The following is a 16,209-nucleotide window of genomic DNA, read 5'->3' on the forward strand; positions in this document are numbered from 1 at the left end:
GTCAGTGACAGCCTGGTCATTTGTGGGGACACTGTACCAAACACTTTGAAAAAACCCAAATAGATCATGTCAACTGCAACCCCACTGTCCAACTTCTTATTAACCGTATCATAGAAAGCAATCACATATGTCTGACTTGACCTATCCATCATGTTGCGATGCTGATTACTGTTCATAATATCATTCTCCAGAACAAACTTTTAAGTTTACCCACCATAGATGTCAAACAGCTGAGATCACAATGCCTTTTTAAACATAGAAATTACATCAGCTTTCCTCCGATCCATAGGTACCAAACCTGATGAAAGTGAGAAAGTGAGTCTGAGAAAATCAGAACTAGAGGCTTGGCTAAAACTGAACTAGCTTTCTCAGTATACAAGGGTGGATTCTATCTGGCCCTGGTGCCTTGAGTCCAAACTGGGTTTATATTAATATGTCTTTCCACACTGCCAAACAGCACAAATAAAATTAGTGGTTTTACTGAAATAAATCTTCCAAAAATAGAAAATGGTGTATGAGGCTTACAGTACATCGGGCAGGCTGGCTGGTAGAGTGCAGGACACACTGGTGTGCTGCAGATCCCACAGTGGTCACTAGTTTTCACTCTCTACTCGGTGCCTATGGGCACAGACAACAAACTGAAATGCCTGGGCAGTGTGAAAAGCCAGTCCACCTTCTCCTACAGGGGAATACAGCAGATCATAATCTGTGGCAGGAAGAGCTGTTAAATGTTATGATCTGTGACAGGCAAATGGTTAAATAAGGGACTAAAACACGGGGAATTATGTAATCCACAGTAATGCTGTGCTACCATGGGCAACACATATCCTGAAAATTCTGTCTCTTCACTGACCTTTTGATAGCCGCAAGTATAACGCATTACTTGCAGTGATCTGGCATAATTGTGGAAAACAAATTCACATTTGTTGGCCGTGGCAACATGTTTACTACAGGTGACAAATCTCCCCTTATGCCAGTATCCTAAGGGTGTAATGTAATAAGCAGTTAATGGAAAAATTATTCCTTTGTGAGAACAATTTTTCCTTTGCATGAATTTAGTATAGTTTTGTGAAGCTGAAAAATATTTAACAACATTCAGTAGTGGAAAAAAGAATGAGAATTTTATAGTGCATTACATTTTTTACTCATGTTTTTACACCTGTGTCTAGCATAAAACAAAGAATTGTCTTAAACTTTAACTCTGTATAACTCCAAACGATTCTGAAATAATAAAACTGGTAAGCAATTAGCAACAATATAGGTTAGATACTGTGAAATTATGAAAAACTGGGAATACTTTGCTTAAGCAGTTGTAAATTTGTAACAAAACTGGGCATCATATGAGTGAAAATTGCCTGGCAATTAATTAGTGAAGAGCTTGACATAAATCTGTGTGTTTTCCTTTAAAGGGCTGGCAGCAGAGTGCTTCACTGTGAACAGTGACTGGCCAAAGGAAAACTGCTGTGGTTACTATGGTGTCTTTTCCCAAGGAGCTGTCTGTGCTATCTCTCTTGCTTAACAAGTTGAGCACTTACAAACGGATTAGCTGAAACATCTACTTCGGAGTTCACATGCAGAATATGGTAAGATCCTTAAGCCATAAAGCTGTTCCTCCATTTTACCTAAATACAATTATTAACACTATTTTTACATTAACATTAGCCTTTTAAAAATATGCTTTATGAAATGTAATAAAATCAATCTTTATTTTTGTTTTCCATTTACTGTATAACAACTCCTATTTTTATTTAAAATAAAAATAGAATAAAACATTATTTGTAAGGTATTTTTCAACTTCACTGTTTCCGTGGCATATGATAAATGGGCACTAAATAAATATGTGTTGTACACCCACAGATTTGCAGTTGTTGGCCAGTATTAGGCACAACAGCAAACTTGTTGCATTTTCTTTTTAAAGGAGAAGGAAAGGTAAAAACGAAGTAAGCTTTATCAGAAAGGTCTATGTAAATACAGCCATACGCACTTACGAAAAGCTGCACTGAGACCTCTGTCAAAATATACAGGATTTGTTGTCTCAGTTTTCCTGTGCCAGAGACACTCAACTCTCGCCCCTCTCCTGCTCCCCCCTCCCTCAAGAATGCTAAGAACTCCTGCCCCACCCTCTTAGGAATGTGTGATCTGAGCCGATCAGCAGGAAGCTTCCTCATAGTCTTACAAACTGCGCATGTATACTGTTCTTGGTCTTGGTGGTGGAGTGTGGCATTATGGGAACTTTCTTTACAGAGCATTTTTTTCCCCATGAGGCTTCTGATCATCTAAACGGAATAAATATTGGGAGACTTAAGGGCACTATTTAAAGAACTTTAGCCTTTCCTTCTCCTTTAAAATTCATAAGACAAAAGGATTTCAATTACTTTTTTTTTACACATTTTTTGCCAAATAACAAGAAAGTAGATGATGAAAAATAAGTTTTATTTACCAAAGTGTGTACAGATATAGGATCCCTTATTCAAAAACCTGTTAATATGGGAAGGCCACTTAATATGGGAAAGCCCAATTTAAGCAAATAATTCTAATTTTTAAAATGTATTTAATTTTTCTCTGTTAAAATAAAACAGTACCTTGTACCTGAAAGTGGCTAGGCCTATTGAGTTTATTTAATGTTTAAATTATAATTAGCAGACTTATTGTATGGTGATCCAAATTATGGAAAGATCACTTATGTGGAAAGCTCCAGGTCCCAAGCATTCCAGATAATAGATCCTATACTTGTACTGTGAATAGTTAGCTTAGTCTGGAATCATAATTGGTATATGTTGGTATATTGTTGTCAATGTGATTGTCAAATAACCAACAGTTTAAGTAAAATGTCATGATGTAAATATTTCCTTTCCACTCAAATACTGTACATTAAAAGGATACAATATATCAGCACATACAAATGGTAATTTTGCACTCAAATTCGTATATCAATAAATGCTCTAACATACTAAAATGATATTACACAGTTTTAAAACTACACTGTTATCTTTACTATATCATTATCTTTAACAATAGTTTAAAAGCAAACATCTTATTGGTTGCTATGGGTTACTACTCCAGGGCAAACTTAGTGCCTTTTATTACATATGGGGACATGTTTTTATTATGGTGAATATTCTGTCTCTTCTGGTGTCTGTGTGCTAAATGCCACTTGTATAATTACTTGAGTTAGAGAAGTAAAAGGATTTCCAAATAGAATATCCAGAATGCACAGAACCTAAGGTTTTCTAGATAAGCTATAGTGATCCAAATTTCGGAAAGACCCCTACAGTCTACAAAAAAAATGATTTAAAGGAGAAGAAAAGGTAAAAACTAAGTAAGCTTTATCAGGTATATGACCACCATAAACACTTACTGAACTGCTGCTCTGAGTCGTCAATGAAAAGAAACCCTAGAATTCTGTATACATGAGCTTCTGTGTCTGACTTTCTTTCTCTCAGAAAAATCCTTCAGGGCACAGCACGAATCTGCTAAGTTTGCTCCTCTCTCCTATTTCCCCCTCCCCTCTCTGCTCTCTTGCTTTCCCTTCTTCTCTTCCCCCTCCCATCTCTGCTGAGCTCTCTGAGCTAAAAACTGCTGTGCACATACAAGCTGCTGCCTGGAAGTGAAGTCAGACAAAGTAAAAATGGCAGCTGCTATCTTAAACAAACAGAGGGAGATTATATGGCTGTTTACTCAAATATGGTAATAGTCTGCAGAATAAATATAGCGTCCTAGCTTGTAATATTGTGACTAATCTATTGGCAATAAAATGGCAAAATGCATTTCCTTCTCCTTTAAAGGTGACATTTCATCACATGAACACAAACGTTGAAAAGTCAGTGTGCGCAGTACAGTATATTGTGTTTCACCACAATTTTTTTTTTGAGCACCACAATTTTTTTTTTTTTGAGCACCACAATTTATAGTGTGTGCTGGTCTCAAAATTTGTACATGCACACAGCTTAGAGGGAACATTGTAACATAGTAACATAGTAACATAGTAAGTTGGGTTGAAAAAAGACATACGTCCATCAAGTTCAACCATAATGCCTATACCTAACCTGCCTAACTACAAGTTGATCCAGAGGAAGGCAAAAAACCCCATCTGAAGCCTCTCTAATTTGCCTCAGAGGGGAAAAAATTCCTTCCTGACTCCAAGATGGCAATCGGACCAGTCCCTGTATCAACTTGTACTAAGAGCTATCTCCCATAACCCTGTATTCCCTCACTTGCTAAGAATCCATCCAGCCCCTTCTTAAAGCTATATAATGTATCAGCCAGTACGACTGATTCGGGGAGGGAATTCCACAACTTCACAGCTCTCACTGTAAAAAATCCTTTCCGAATATTTAAATGGAACCTCCCTTCTTCTAAACGGAGTGGGTGCCCTCGTGTCCGTTGGAAGGACCTACTGGTAAATAAAACATTAGAGAGGTTATTATATGATCCCCTTATATATTTATACATAGTTATCATGTCACCTCTTAAGCGCCTCTTCTCCAGTGTAAACAGACCCAACTTGGCCAGTCTTTCTTCATAACCGAGACTTTCCATACCCTTTACCAGCTTAGTTGCCCTTCTCTGGACCCTCTCTAGCTCAATAATGTCCCGTTTGAGCACTGGAGACCAAAACTGAACAGCATATTCTAGATGGGGCCTTACCAGTGCTCTGTAAAGGGGAAGAATAACCCCCTCCTCCCGTGAATCTATACCCCTTTTAATACAGCTCAGAACCTTGTTTGCCCTTGCAGCTGCTGCCTGGCATTGCTTGCTACAGCCAAGTTTATTATCTACAAGGACTCCAAGATCCTTCTCCATTATGGATTTGCCTAGTGCAGTCCCATTAAGGTTATACGGGGCTTGCATATTTTTACATCCCAGGTGCATGACCTTACATTTATCCACATTAAATCTCATCTGCCACTTAGCTGCCCAGATTGCCAGTTGGTCAAGATCCTGCTGCAGGGATGTCACATCCTGGATAGAATTGACTGGTCTGCAGAGTTTTGTGTCATCTGCAAACACTGATACATTACTCATAATACCCTCCCCTAAGTCATTTATGAACAAATTAAACAAAAGTGGACCCAGTACAGAACCCTGAGGGACCCCACTGAGAACCTTACTCCAAGTAGAGAATGTGCCATTAACAACCACCCTCTGTACCCGATCCTGTAGCCAGTTTTCTATCCATGTGCAAACGACTTCACTAAGACCAATAGACCTTAGCTTAGAAAGCAGTCGTTTGTGGGGAACGGTATCAAATGCTTTGGCAAAATCCAAATAGATTATATCTACTGCATCCCCACTGTCCAGCTTCTTACTTACCTCATCATAAAAAGCAATTAAATTGGTCTGACATGACCTGTCCTTCATAAAGCCATGCTGATTACTGCTCATAATGCCATTCTCCACTACATAATTTTGAATGTGATCCCTTAACAAGCCTTCAAATAACTTGCCCACCACGGATGTCAAACTTACAGGCCTATAATTGCCAGGCTGAGATCTTATTCCCTTTTTAAATATGGGAGTGACATTCGCCTTCTTCCAATCACTAGGTACCATACCTGATGAAAGAGAGTCTGAGAATATCAGAAACAAGGGCCACTGCAATTCTGCCCCTAGCTCTCTCAGTACCCGAGGGTGTATTCCATCTGGCCCAGGTGCCTTGTTTACATTTATCGTGTGTAACCCTTTAAGCACCATATCCTGTGCCAACCACTGTGTAGTTGGAGCTGAGGCAACAGTGAAGCTATTGGGTGAGACTTGGCCCACTGGCTCCTCTACTGTATACACAGAAGAAAAGAACTGGTTAAGCACATCTGCCTTTTCTGTATCCGCTGTAACCATATTGTTATTATAACTCAATGGGGCCACACCCTCAACCTGCATCTTTTTACTATTAATATACTTAAAAAACTTTTTGGGGTTAGTCTTGGCCTCGGCCGCGATGCGCTCCTCATTTTCTATCTTTGCCTTCCGGATTGCTGTTTTACAACACTTGTTATAGTGTTTATATTCATTAAACGCAGCTACTGTCCCCTCTGACTTATATTTCTTAAAAGCTTTCCTTTTTTTCCCTATTAACTTCTTTACCTCAGAGTTAAGCCACATGGGGTGATTCTTAACACTTCTACTTTTTCTTATTAATGGAATGAATTGAGAACAGTAATGATTTAATATCATTTTAAATGACAACCATTTCTGCTCTGTATTTTTATCAGAAAACATAATGCCCCAATCTATGCCCTGAAGCGCTGCCCTTAAGGAGCTAAAATTTGCCTTCCTAAAATTCAGTGTCTTTGTTGCCCCCGTGTAAATTTGTTTCCTGCACCAAACATCAAATGAAATAACATTATGGTCACTATTACCCAGGGGTTCAACCACTTGCACATTTGCTATACGTTCTGGGTCATTAGAGATCACTAGATCTAGTATAGCATTGTTCCTGGTTGGCTCCTCAACAACCTGTGACATAAAGTTGTCGTGCAGCAAGTTTATAAACTTGTTCCCATTTACTGTCCTGGCAGTACTATTGCCCCAGTCAATATCAGGGTAATTAAAATCCCCCATTATTATCACTTGCCCCAAACTAGCAGCCTTTTCTATTTGCAACAGGAGCTGGGCCTCCTCCTCTTCGCTTACATTAGGGGGTCTATAGCATACCCCTACAATTAGCTTGGTAGATTCTTTACTATCTGTGAGAAGCTCAACCCATAAGGATTCAGCTCCCTCTGTTAACCCCATCACTTCCTCCTTAATATTTGCTTTTAAGTCGTGCTTAATGAACAGACACACTCCTCCTCCTTTTCTATTGCCCCTGTCCCTCCGAAACAATGTATACCCCCCAATATTAACAGCCCAGTCATGAGACTCATTCAACCAAGTTTCAGCAACACCAATCACATCATATTTCCGCTCCAACGCCAGTACCTCCAGCTCTCCCATTTTACCAGTCAGACTCCTTGCATTGGTAAACATACATTTAATACTGGTTCCGGCGTGAGAATGACGTGTAAACAACTTATGGGCCTCCCTGCCATTATCAGTATCCCGAAGCAAGTCTCCTCCCCCAATTTTCCTTACTATGCCCACTACCTCATCTATCCTGTCTACCACAGAATTTCCCGCTGCACCCTCCCCCCCCACTCCTAGTTTAAAATCTCCTCCAACCCTCTAGCCATCTTTTCCCCCAAAGCAGCTGCCCCATCATCATTGAGGTGCAGCCCATCCCTGGCAAAGAGCTTGTAGCCGATTGAGAAATCAGCCCAGTTCTGGAGAAACCCAAAGCCCTCCTCCCTGCACCAATCTCTCAGCCACGCATTAATCTCCCTGAGCTCCCGCTGCCTTCTTAATGTTGCTCGTGGCACAGGTAATATCTCTGAGAAAATTACCTTGGAAGTCCTCGCCCTCAACTTTGCACCTAGCTTTTTAAAATCGTTCTTGAGGACTTCCCCCCCTCCTCTAACTTTGTCATTGGTACCTATGTGTACCAAGACCGCCGGGTCTTCCCCAGCCCCTCCCAACAATCTGTCCACTCGTTCCACCACATGCCGAACCCTAGCACCAGGCAAGCAACACACAGTTCGGCATGTAGGGTCTTTGCGACAAATTACCCTATCCACCTTTCTAATAATTGAATCCCCTACAACTATAACCTGCCTTCCCTTCCTAGCACTACTCCCCCCACCTGTATTAGAGGTGCCGGCTCCCAGGGTGCTCTGAGAGTCAGCCTGCTCCATACACGCCAGCTCAGAGCTGCCTTCCCCAGCATCTTCACCTAACGCGGCAAATCTGTTGGTTTGTACAAGCTTTGAACCAGCCCCCCTACCCTTGTGCCCCCTACTGCCCCTCTTAACTGTTACAAATTTGTCTCCCTCATTAACCTCCACTGTCCCTTCTCCCCCCCCCACTACACCGGCCCCTGCCAGTGGTTGCTCAGTGAGCCTCCTGTTCTCCCCCATGTTTGCAGCTGCCCTCAGTGCTGCCAGTTCCCCCCTTAGATTCTGCACCTCAGATTCCAAGAGGAAAACCCACCTGCATCTCTCACAAGTAAATGCTGCATGGAACTGCTGCTCCAGGACCACATACATGCGACAAGATGCACACTGAGTAACACCAGCAATCATACTGCAACTCATATTGCAACTGGGTACTTACAGTCTCCCGAGTGCAATCCCTTGTATAGTGCCTTTTAAGTTTCAAACGCCTTTTTTGTTTTAAACGCCTGCTATACACTTAAATTTACATGCAACACTTTTGTGTGCTGCTAAAAATTTTGTATTGATTTTTAGGTTCTTTGTAAATGTTATTTCTATTATAAGAAGTATTTTCTTAGTCTCATGTAATTTTGGGGAAAAAACTAATTGTGAGCGAATGCGAAAAAAAGCAGTAATAGACATTTTTTGCCATGATTTAGATGCACTGTAGCAAAAGGTGAACATGAAAAGTAATAAACCAAACCTTCATTTTAAAATAATATGAATAATGTAAATACTTGAAATTTTCTATCCTGCAACTACAGGGCACGACTATAGGGAAGTGCAAGGAGCATGTTTGGTATCAATCCACACATTAACTTTCCACTTGCCGCTGCAGTGGTAAATAAACACTATCTTTTGGGACCCCAACTTGCTAAACTAATGTACCTACCTGTATTTTGGTCTACTATAAGAAATAAAATGTTTACTTTAATAGTGTAATAATGTTTGAGATGTTAGAACCAAATTGGTTTTCTACCTAAATTGAACATAAATATCTTCTGAAGGGAGAGCTTGTTGAATTATATTAAGGCAGACTCATTTCTACCTCTGCAGCTGCAACTGGTGTTTGTGTCAAGATGCTTTGTGTGTCAGATAAGCCATCCATTTAGCTAACAGCACCGATGTTTTTATAGAGGACAGAGTAAAGTACCCAGTTTTTATGATTCTGCCTAGGGAGTTTGCCAGCTAAGCATTTAATACAGTCAAGATATTAAAAACATTGCAAGAAGACAACACATTATTATTATTAGGACTGATACCTATCATTTTCATGGAAAAAAATGTTGTTTTACCCATATAATGTTAAACATTAAAAACACAATTATTTGAAGCTGGATAATTAATTAGGTGATCACTTTAATGGGCCCCTTCATTTAGCATACTATGGTTGTGTATGTAGAAATGTAGATGTATGTAGAGATGTATATAGAAATGAGTGGAAACATATATTATGAAATGTTAAGTTGTAAAATAACATGTTTTCTATATACAGTAAGGCAGCGATCCCCAACCAGAGGCTTGTGAAATACATGTTGCTCACCAACTCCTTGGTTGCTCTCAGTGCTCTCAGGAGCAGAGGATTAAAGGGCTTTTGAATGTTAGCAAAAGTATTTTGTATGTTATCCTTTTCTTAACAGACAATCATAAAATAAATTTACCAGGTGGTGAACAGGTTCCATTATAGGAGAAAGCAGGAGGATTCTAGCTGCAGAGTTTTTAACTCGTTGAAGCAGATAGAGATGGGGGTCTGGGAGAACAGTTAACTGGAGGCTGATATCGTTTAAGCAGCATTGAATAAGGGCAAAGATGATTGTTAGCAGTTACTTAAATGAGAACTACATCCCCAAGGTTGAAAAGCCCTCCTTAACTGGTCTGCATCGACCACCCCCACCTCTCCCTTATTGCCTAGTCTGTAACTTAAAAAGCTGGTCCTATAGAAAACCCCAACCTAAAAGAGCAGTGCAGCAGCGTACCTGGGTTCTATCGAACATACTTCAGGTCATGGTTAATGAGGGTTGATGAGACTGCCATCAGTAGTAATCGTAAAAACAAGGAAAGATGATGAACTATGTTTTAGCTAGGTTAAGTTCAAGGTAGAATTGATTCATCCAGGAGGAGGTAGCTAGGAGGCAGTTAGATATCTGAGTCTGAATGTCAGTGGTTAGTGAATGGGTGTCCTAGTATATCTTGATGTTATATGCATGTAAATGATATTTAAGGCTAATGAAGAGATAAGGTGATAGAATACAGGTGATAGCATACAGGGGAAAGAACAGAGGGCACCCCCACACTAAACAGACTTGCAGATGAAGATATATTAGCTATTGCAACTGAGTAGTGGTAAGAAAGAACCAGGAGAGAATCAGGATGCAGCTTAATTACGGATACCAAAAGAATATAGAATGTATATTACAATGAATTATCAAACATTATCAAAAGCAGAGAATGAATCCATGAGAATGAGGATATAGTGGTGTCCTTTGGCCTTGGCAAATTTGAGATACTTTGTATCTCTACATACTGTAATGCCAGCTCAGTGGAGGCTGCAGGTTGAAAACCAGACTGCATAGAGGTGTATTATATTTTGGGGGTGAAGCAAGTCAGTAATACAAACATGCTTTTGAGCACTAATTGTTTGCACTTATTGAGTAGTTACTATTCCTTGCTGCTTCAGCCAACTGCTTATGGCCCCATCTAACAGTGTTATCTAGCATATGGATTGCAGTCTCAGCTGGTCAGTCCTGAGAACATTTTACATTCCCTGCAGACGGACAATGCAGTTTTCAAGGGGCACAGTCCTTGTGGGCACAAATTGAAAGCACGTGAATAAAAAAAACTTTTAGGAAGGCCATGAATACCTGTCCCATCGTCTGTGTTGATTCTGTGCCATAGTGATTTGCAGGTTGACAAATAGTCGACTCACACCAGGCCTTAACCCTCCCCTCCACACCCGCACCTGACCTATGGCTCCTCGTCTATTTACACACATGTGTCTGCCCTGCCCCATCTCTGATATCACAGAGAGGGCGGGGTGGGTCAGGCAGACACCTATAAATCAATGCTGCCAAAACTGGAAGCAGAGATCAGTTAGGTTGCTGGCACGAAGGGTGTTTGCTGACATGGATCTTGCAGGATCATTTGCAGTTGAATCCACATCCTGAATCAGCTTTCATGCACAAGGTCTGCAAGATCCGTATCAGTGAATGGACAGACGAAAATCTAAAGACAGAAGAAGATGGTGCCTTTGAACCACATTTCACAACTCTTAGAGAGGGGTAGTAAAGGGGGGCTGTGAATGGGCTAGGGTTTAGTTTATACAGTAGATTTTGTTTAGTTATCAGAATCTTTTTAATGGAACTCTTTTTATTTTTGTTTTAAATGAAGAGCATTTTGGATTATTTGTGTTAAAACATATGTGTTCTAATGGCTCTGGACCATAAACCAGATAAGGGTTAAGGTTATTAATGTGTAGAGAGCCTTTTTGAAAGATGCAATAAATTATTACTAAAGCATTCATTTAGCAGGCAACGATGATTTAAAACGGCTGAATAGAAGAAAACTTTTCTTATCGTCATGCTGTAATCCCATGTAATCACAAACTGTAATTTGTTTAGAGTACAAATTATGAAGGTCAAAATTTCTTGGCCATAAAACAGTATAATTGTGTCATTAACTAACTTACACTGCTTGCAGTGGCTAGGGCTTGTAACACTGATTTAATCAAATAATAGACAAATAGCATTAAAAAATGTATTTGTGGTATGTTCAATCTGTTTTGTTACTGTGGTTTTATCAGGCATCTAAGGGGATTTAAGAGATTAAGAAACGGAGTTTGCCAAACTGTCAAATACTCTAAAGTTGTCTAAAAGTGTCTTCTAACTGAGGCCCACAATAGGCCCCTTAAAATAAGATTACAGACAGATCTGATAGTATTTGCATGGACAATATATCTAAAGCTGTGCATAAAGCCATGGTGGGAATATAAATCGTGATCACTTTTTTTGACCACACCCCTGTAAAACAACTCATATTTTTGCAGAGCACATTTTTTGCAAGAACAATGCACAAATGAAACATTGTATTTACTTCTTAACCAAGTGGTGTTAGATGCGCCTCACATACAAAAAGTGGTATAGGTATGGGACCCGTTATCCAGAATGCTCGGGACCTGGGGTTTTCCGAATAAGGGGTCTTTCCGTAATTTGGATCTCCTACCTTAAGCCTGCTAAAGGTGCGCATCATGATCGACCCGTAATGGCAGTGCTCGTCCAAAGTAAGTTTCAAAAGAAAAGTTTTAAAAGAGATTAAGCATGCTGTATCACCAGATTTTCCAAATATTTAGCACAAGAGTGTAGTTTTACTGTTAGAAAATATAATCTAAATGCAAAGATTGTGGCTTTGATTTACAATAAAGTAAACGATACAAACAGCCATTCCAGTCTGTGCAGATCTTCAAACACTCCCGGCTTAAGAGTGGTTATTTCATTGTGACTCAGATACCTGTGAAAGTAACATAAATTACACACAAATCCTTGTGCTAAATAGTTGGAGAGTCTGGTGATAGCTGGTACAGCATGCAATCCCATGAACAAAAAGAGTTTTTTTGATAGTTGCCAACTATGCTTGGCACTATTAGATCCTGTTCTAATTTTGTTAAAAAGGAAAGCGTTTTTGTGCCAACTGGAGCTGTAATTTTCATATTTTAGTAATGAAACAAGGGTTAATTTAGGAGAAGGGCAAATGACTAATCTGAGATATTTAGGCGCAGTTTGAATCATAAAAAGTGACAACATTTGTATTAGAGGGACACAAGCATCAAAGATGTTTTTTTACACATAAAACAATGTATATGGTAAATGGATGAGATAAGAGTCAGAAATATTTACTGTTTCCTAATACACATGATCTTATCTTTCTTAAACTTGTGATTCTACATCACTCACCCCAAAAAGTATACAGAACTATATAAGAAATTTACGCATCACAATTTCAATATGTATGTAAAATTAAATGAGATATTAACCTGTGCAACCTTGCATGTGGTTATCTTATGTTGGATGTGCCTCATTTTCCAGCCCACACCATGTGTTTATTAATATGGTAGTCATGTAAGCACTTGTGAGTGTCCTTTTATTAGCAGTAGCGGCTGCATTTCCCACCCTAGGCTTATACTCGAGTCAATTCCTTTTTCTAGTTTTCTTAGGTAAAATTAGGTACCTCGGCTTATATTCGGATCGGCTTATACTCGAGTATATACGTTAATTTAAACAGTAAATAAACCCAGTAGGATTGTTTTGTTCCAATAAGGATTAATTATATCTTAGTTGGGATCAAGTACAAGGTACTGTTTTATTATTGCATAGAAAAAGGAAACCATTTTTAAAATGTAAACATTTTAATGTTCAATGTGAATTATTTGATTAAAATGGAGTCTATGGGAGATTACATTTCTGTAATTCGGAACTTTCTGGATAATGGGTTTCCAGATAAGGGGTCTGATATCGGTATCATGAGTAAATAAGGGAAAGTCAGAGTAAACAGTAAAGTACACTTTTAAGTAAAGCTTTCAGAACAATCCCCCTGTATCTGTGATTCTGGCAAAAGTTCAAAATGGTTAACTACTCTTTGAGAACTGAGGACCAACATTTGACTGCACACAGGGCCGGATTTGTCTTCTGGGCGCCCCTAGGCCGCCCCCGTTGATCGCCCCCCCCCCCCCCCCACGCGCATGCGCGAACAACCGCTCGCCCCCCACCCCGCCCCCCCTGCGCACACGCGCATACATTTAAAGCCCCATACGGAGCAGTGGGGAGAAGTTCCCACTGCTCCGTATTGAAAAAAACTTTAAAAATTCCGTTGCGTTCCGTTCCGTTGCATACCACTACAATTAAGTTGCTGGACTGTAAAAAGTAGAGATGCATCAAATCACTAGCTCCACCCATAAGGCTTCAACCCCCTCATTTTCCACTATCACATCTTACTTTATACTGGTTTTTAGATCCTACCTACTCCTTTGCTTTTCTATTTTCCCTGTCCCTCCGAAACAAAATATAGCTTCCTGCATTTACTGCCCTGTATTCATTCACCCATGTTTCAGCAATACCAATTACATCATAATTCTCCAGCTTCAGTAAATCACCCAAATCTCTACCCCCATTTTCCCTTACTATGCTCCCTACTTCATCTAATTTATTTTCCACAGAATAAATCACTGCAACCTTTTCCCCATGCCTAGTTTTAAATTAAAATCTATCCATCCTGTCCCCCAAAGCAGCTGCACCATAATCATTGAGGTGCGGCTTATCCCTGGCAAAGAGACTGTAGCTGGTTGAACAATCAACTCAGTTCTCCAAAAACCCAAATCCTGCCTCCCTACACCAGTCTCTCAACCACACATTAATCTCACTAAGCTTCTGCTGCCCTCTTAACGTTGAATGTGGCATAGGTAATTACCTCAGCTATCCTCAGCCCTTCACCTAGTTTTTTAAAAATCCTTGCGACAGATTACCCTATTCACTTTCCTAAAAACTGAATCCGCTATAACTATAGCCTGTCTTTCTTTCCTAGCACTGCTCCCCATGTGCCATGAACAATGACTGATCCTTTTATACAGTTCACCAGGTTTCCCTCTCTCTCCAATAACATTAGAAAAAGTTCACAGGTTTGCCTGAAAATCAGGCATATGTAATCAAGAATTGTATAGCAAGGTAAGTGCAATATTGTTTTTAAAGAATGAGATATTTATATCATTAACTCTAAATATGTGAGAGAAAGGGAAATATATTGTTACTAATAAGAAGAAAAAGAAGAAATTGAGTAAAAATGTGTAAGAAATGAACAAATCTATTCAATGGCCATTTAGAAGTGCACATTTATGAATATAGGGTTAATGTTTGGGTTTTTTTTGTCTTCACATGTCTGATCTACTCAGTATGTGGTATCTTAGCAACAGGCAACATTTCCCTTCCTTGCAGAATTGTCTGCTTTGGTTACCAGGCAACCAAGCTTCCATCCCAAAGACCTATGTCTATGGGCCAGTGAGTTCAAGACCTGACTGTGACCAGAGGTGGTGAAGGAATGCATAGCAAGGAATAGCATCATTTTAATGAAGAAATTGATTATATGATCAGAATGATATGAATATCAATAACAGCATTACGGGAGGATTTCTTGAAAACATATAGTTGGAAACACAATTGATAAGTAAATTAAAATATGCAACCACTTAATTGCTACCAGATCTACATTGCAAAGCGGTCTAAAGACAATATGATTCACCCACTGCAGTTGCAGTGGTAAGTAAGTGAACTGACACAGACTGCGTATATGTGAATATTAAATTTACAGTATATATTGGTCTGTGCTACTAGTCATGCCCAAGACTGAAACTAAGGAGCCTATGGCTTCAACCTGCAGATAAACGCAGGCCAAGAATCAGTCCCTATGCTCTGATCAGTTTTCGGATGTGTCTGCACCCAGAGCCACAGCATTATTTACATACATGTTTCTATTTACAACATTCTTTAATAAATGTATAAGATATAATGAACTGTAGTTAGATATTGTGAATAAAAGTTGAAGTAGCATTAGCTGTGTTAGAACCAAGTAAGGGCAATGGTGCTTGGGGATATTAGTTGCCTGCAACAAATCTGCGGCAGTGCCCCTGAAGTTGCCAGGAGCTACCCCCCTCCTTCACAGCCCCCTCTGATGTACAAAACCTAAGCACAAGAGGGGTGAGGGGAAGAGGCATCCCATTGGCCTCTTCAGGGTGGCACTAGGGGCTGGAATGCCCCTACTGAAGATAAAGCAACTCTTTCAACCATCCTAATGTTCCACTGCCACAGAAACCATGGAAATTATTTTGAAAAAATGCTTTTATAGTTACTCTTTGTGTGTTCCATGATATTGCTCATCAGCTTAATTAGTGCCATAGTTGTGTGTGGGATTCACACCCACAAAATATGGCATAATTCTCGGAAAAACCAATAGATGACCAGCCCCACCCTACCTTGCCTATTTTTAGTTGGAGGTGATGGATTTTGAGACTTCTCCCTCTGTTTTCCAGAGAATCTGTGCACCACCTGCAATCAATATATATATAATTGTTCTTTTTGAAATTGTTCGTTTTGAGAACCAGGAACTTTTTATACAGATTTTGTAGATATCCATATGGACAATTTACCCAAAATGTATCTATGGATGGATGGAAAATGATTTTTCATAGTCACCAGAAATAAAATGCGCTTAAAGCATATTTTGTACATTTATCTTCTCAACAGCATTTTATTAAAACAATTTAATAAAAAAAATGTTGATTTTCACAATTGGTGCTTGATTGATTTTTCAGGACCTTGGACAGTTCTCTAATGGAACTTACAAGCAGTATCTATATAGCAATAAACATGTGCATTATGCATTCATCAATCTATGCATTTTACTAATTTGTTTTTAACTTTAT

At 39.5% G+C, this 16,209-nt stretch overlaps 1 protein-coding gene across 4 annotated transcripts in view; it reads left to right on the forward strand.

The window, feature by feature from the left end:
* Positions 1–1,430: 1,430 nt before the first annotated feature.
* ctxn1 (cortexin 1) overlaps positions 1,431–16,209 on the forward strand; it is a 57,851-nt gene continuing 43,072 nt past the window's right edge. For 2 of the 4 annotated variants that reach the window (XM_031903743.1, XM_031903752.1), the window contains exon 1: positions 1,431–1,583. The gene's annotated coding sequence lies outside the window, so the exon portion shown is untranslated. The remainder of the gene's footprint in view (positions 1,584–16,209) is intronic. The other 2 variants (XM_031903735.1, XM_018096542.2) reach the window with 1 other exon arrangement.

This window comes from Xenopus tropicalis, chromosome 1 (assembly GCF_000004195.4).
Source record: "Xenopus tropicalis strain Nigerian chromosome 1, UCB_Xtro_10.0, whole genome shotgun sequence".
Classification (NCBI taxonomy): domain Eukaryota; kingdom Metazoa; phylum Chordata; class Amphibia; order Anura; family Pipidae; genus Xenopus; species Xenopus tropicalis.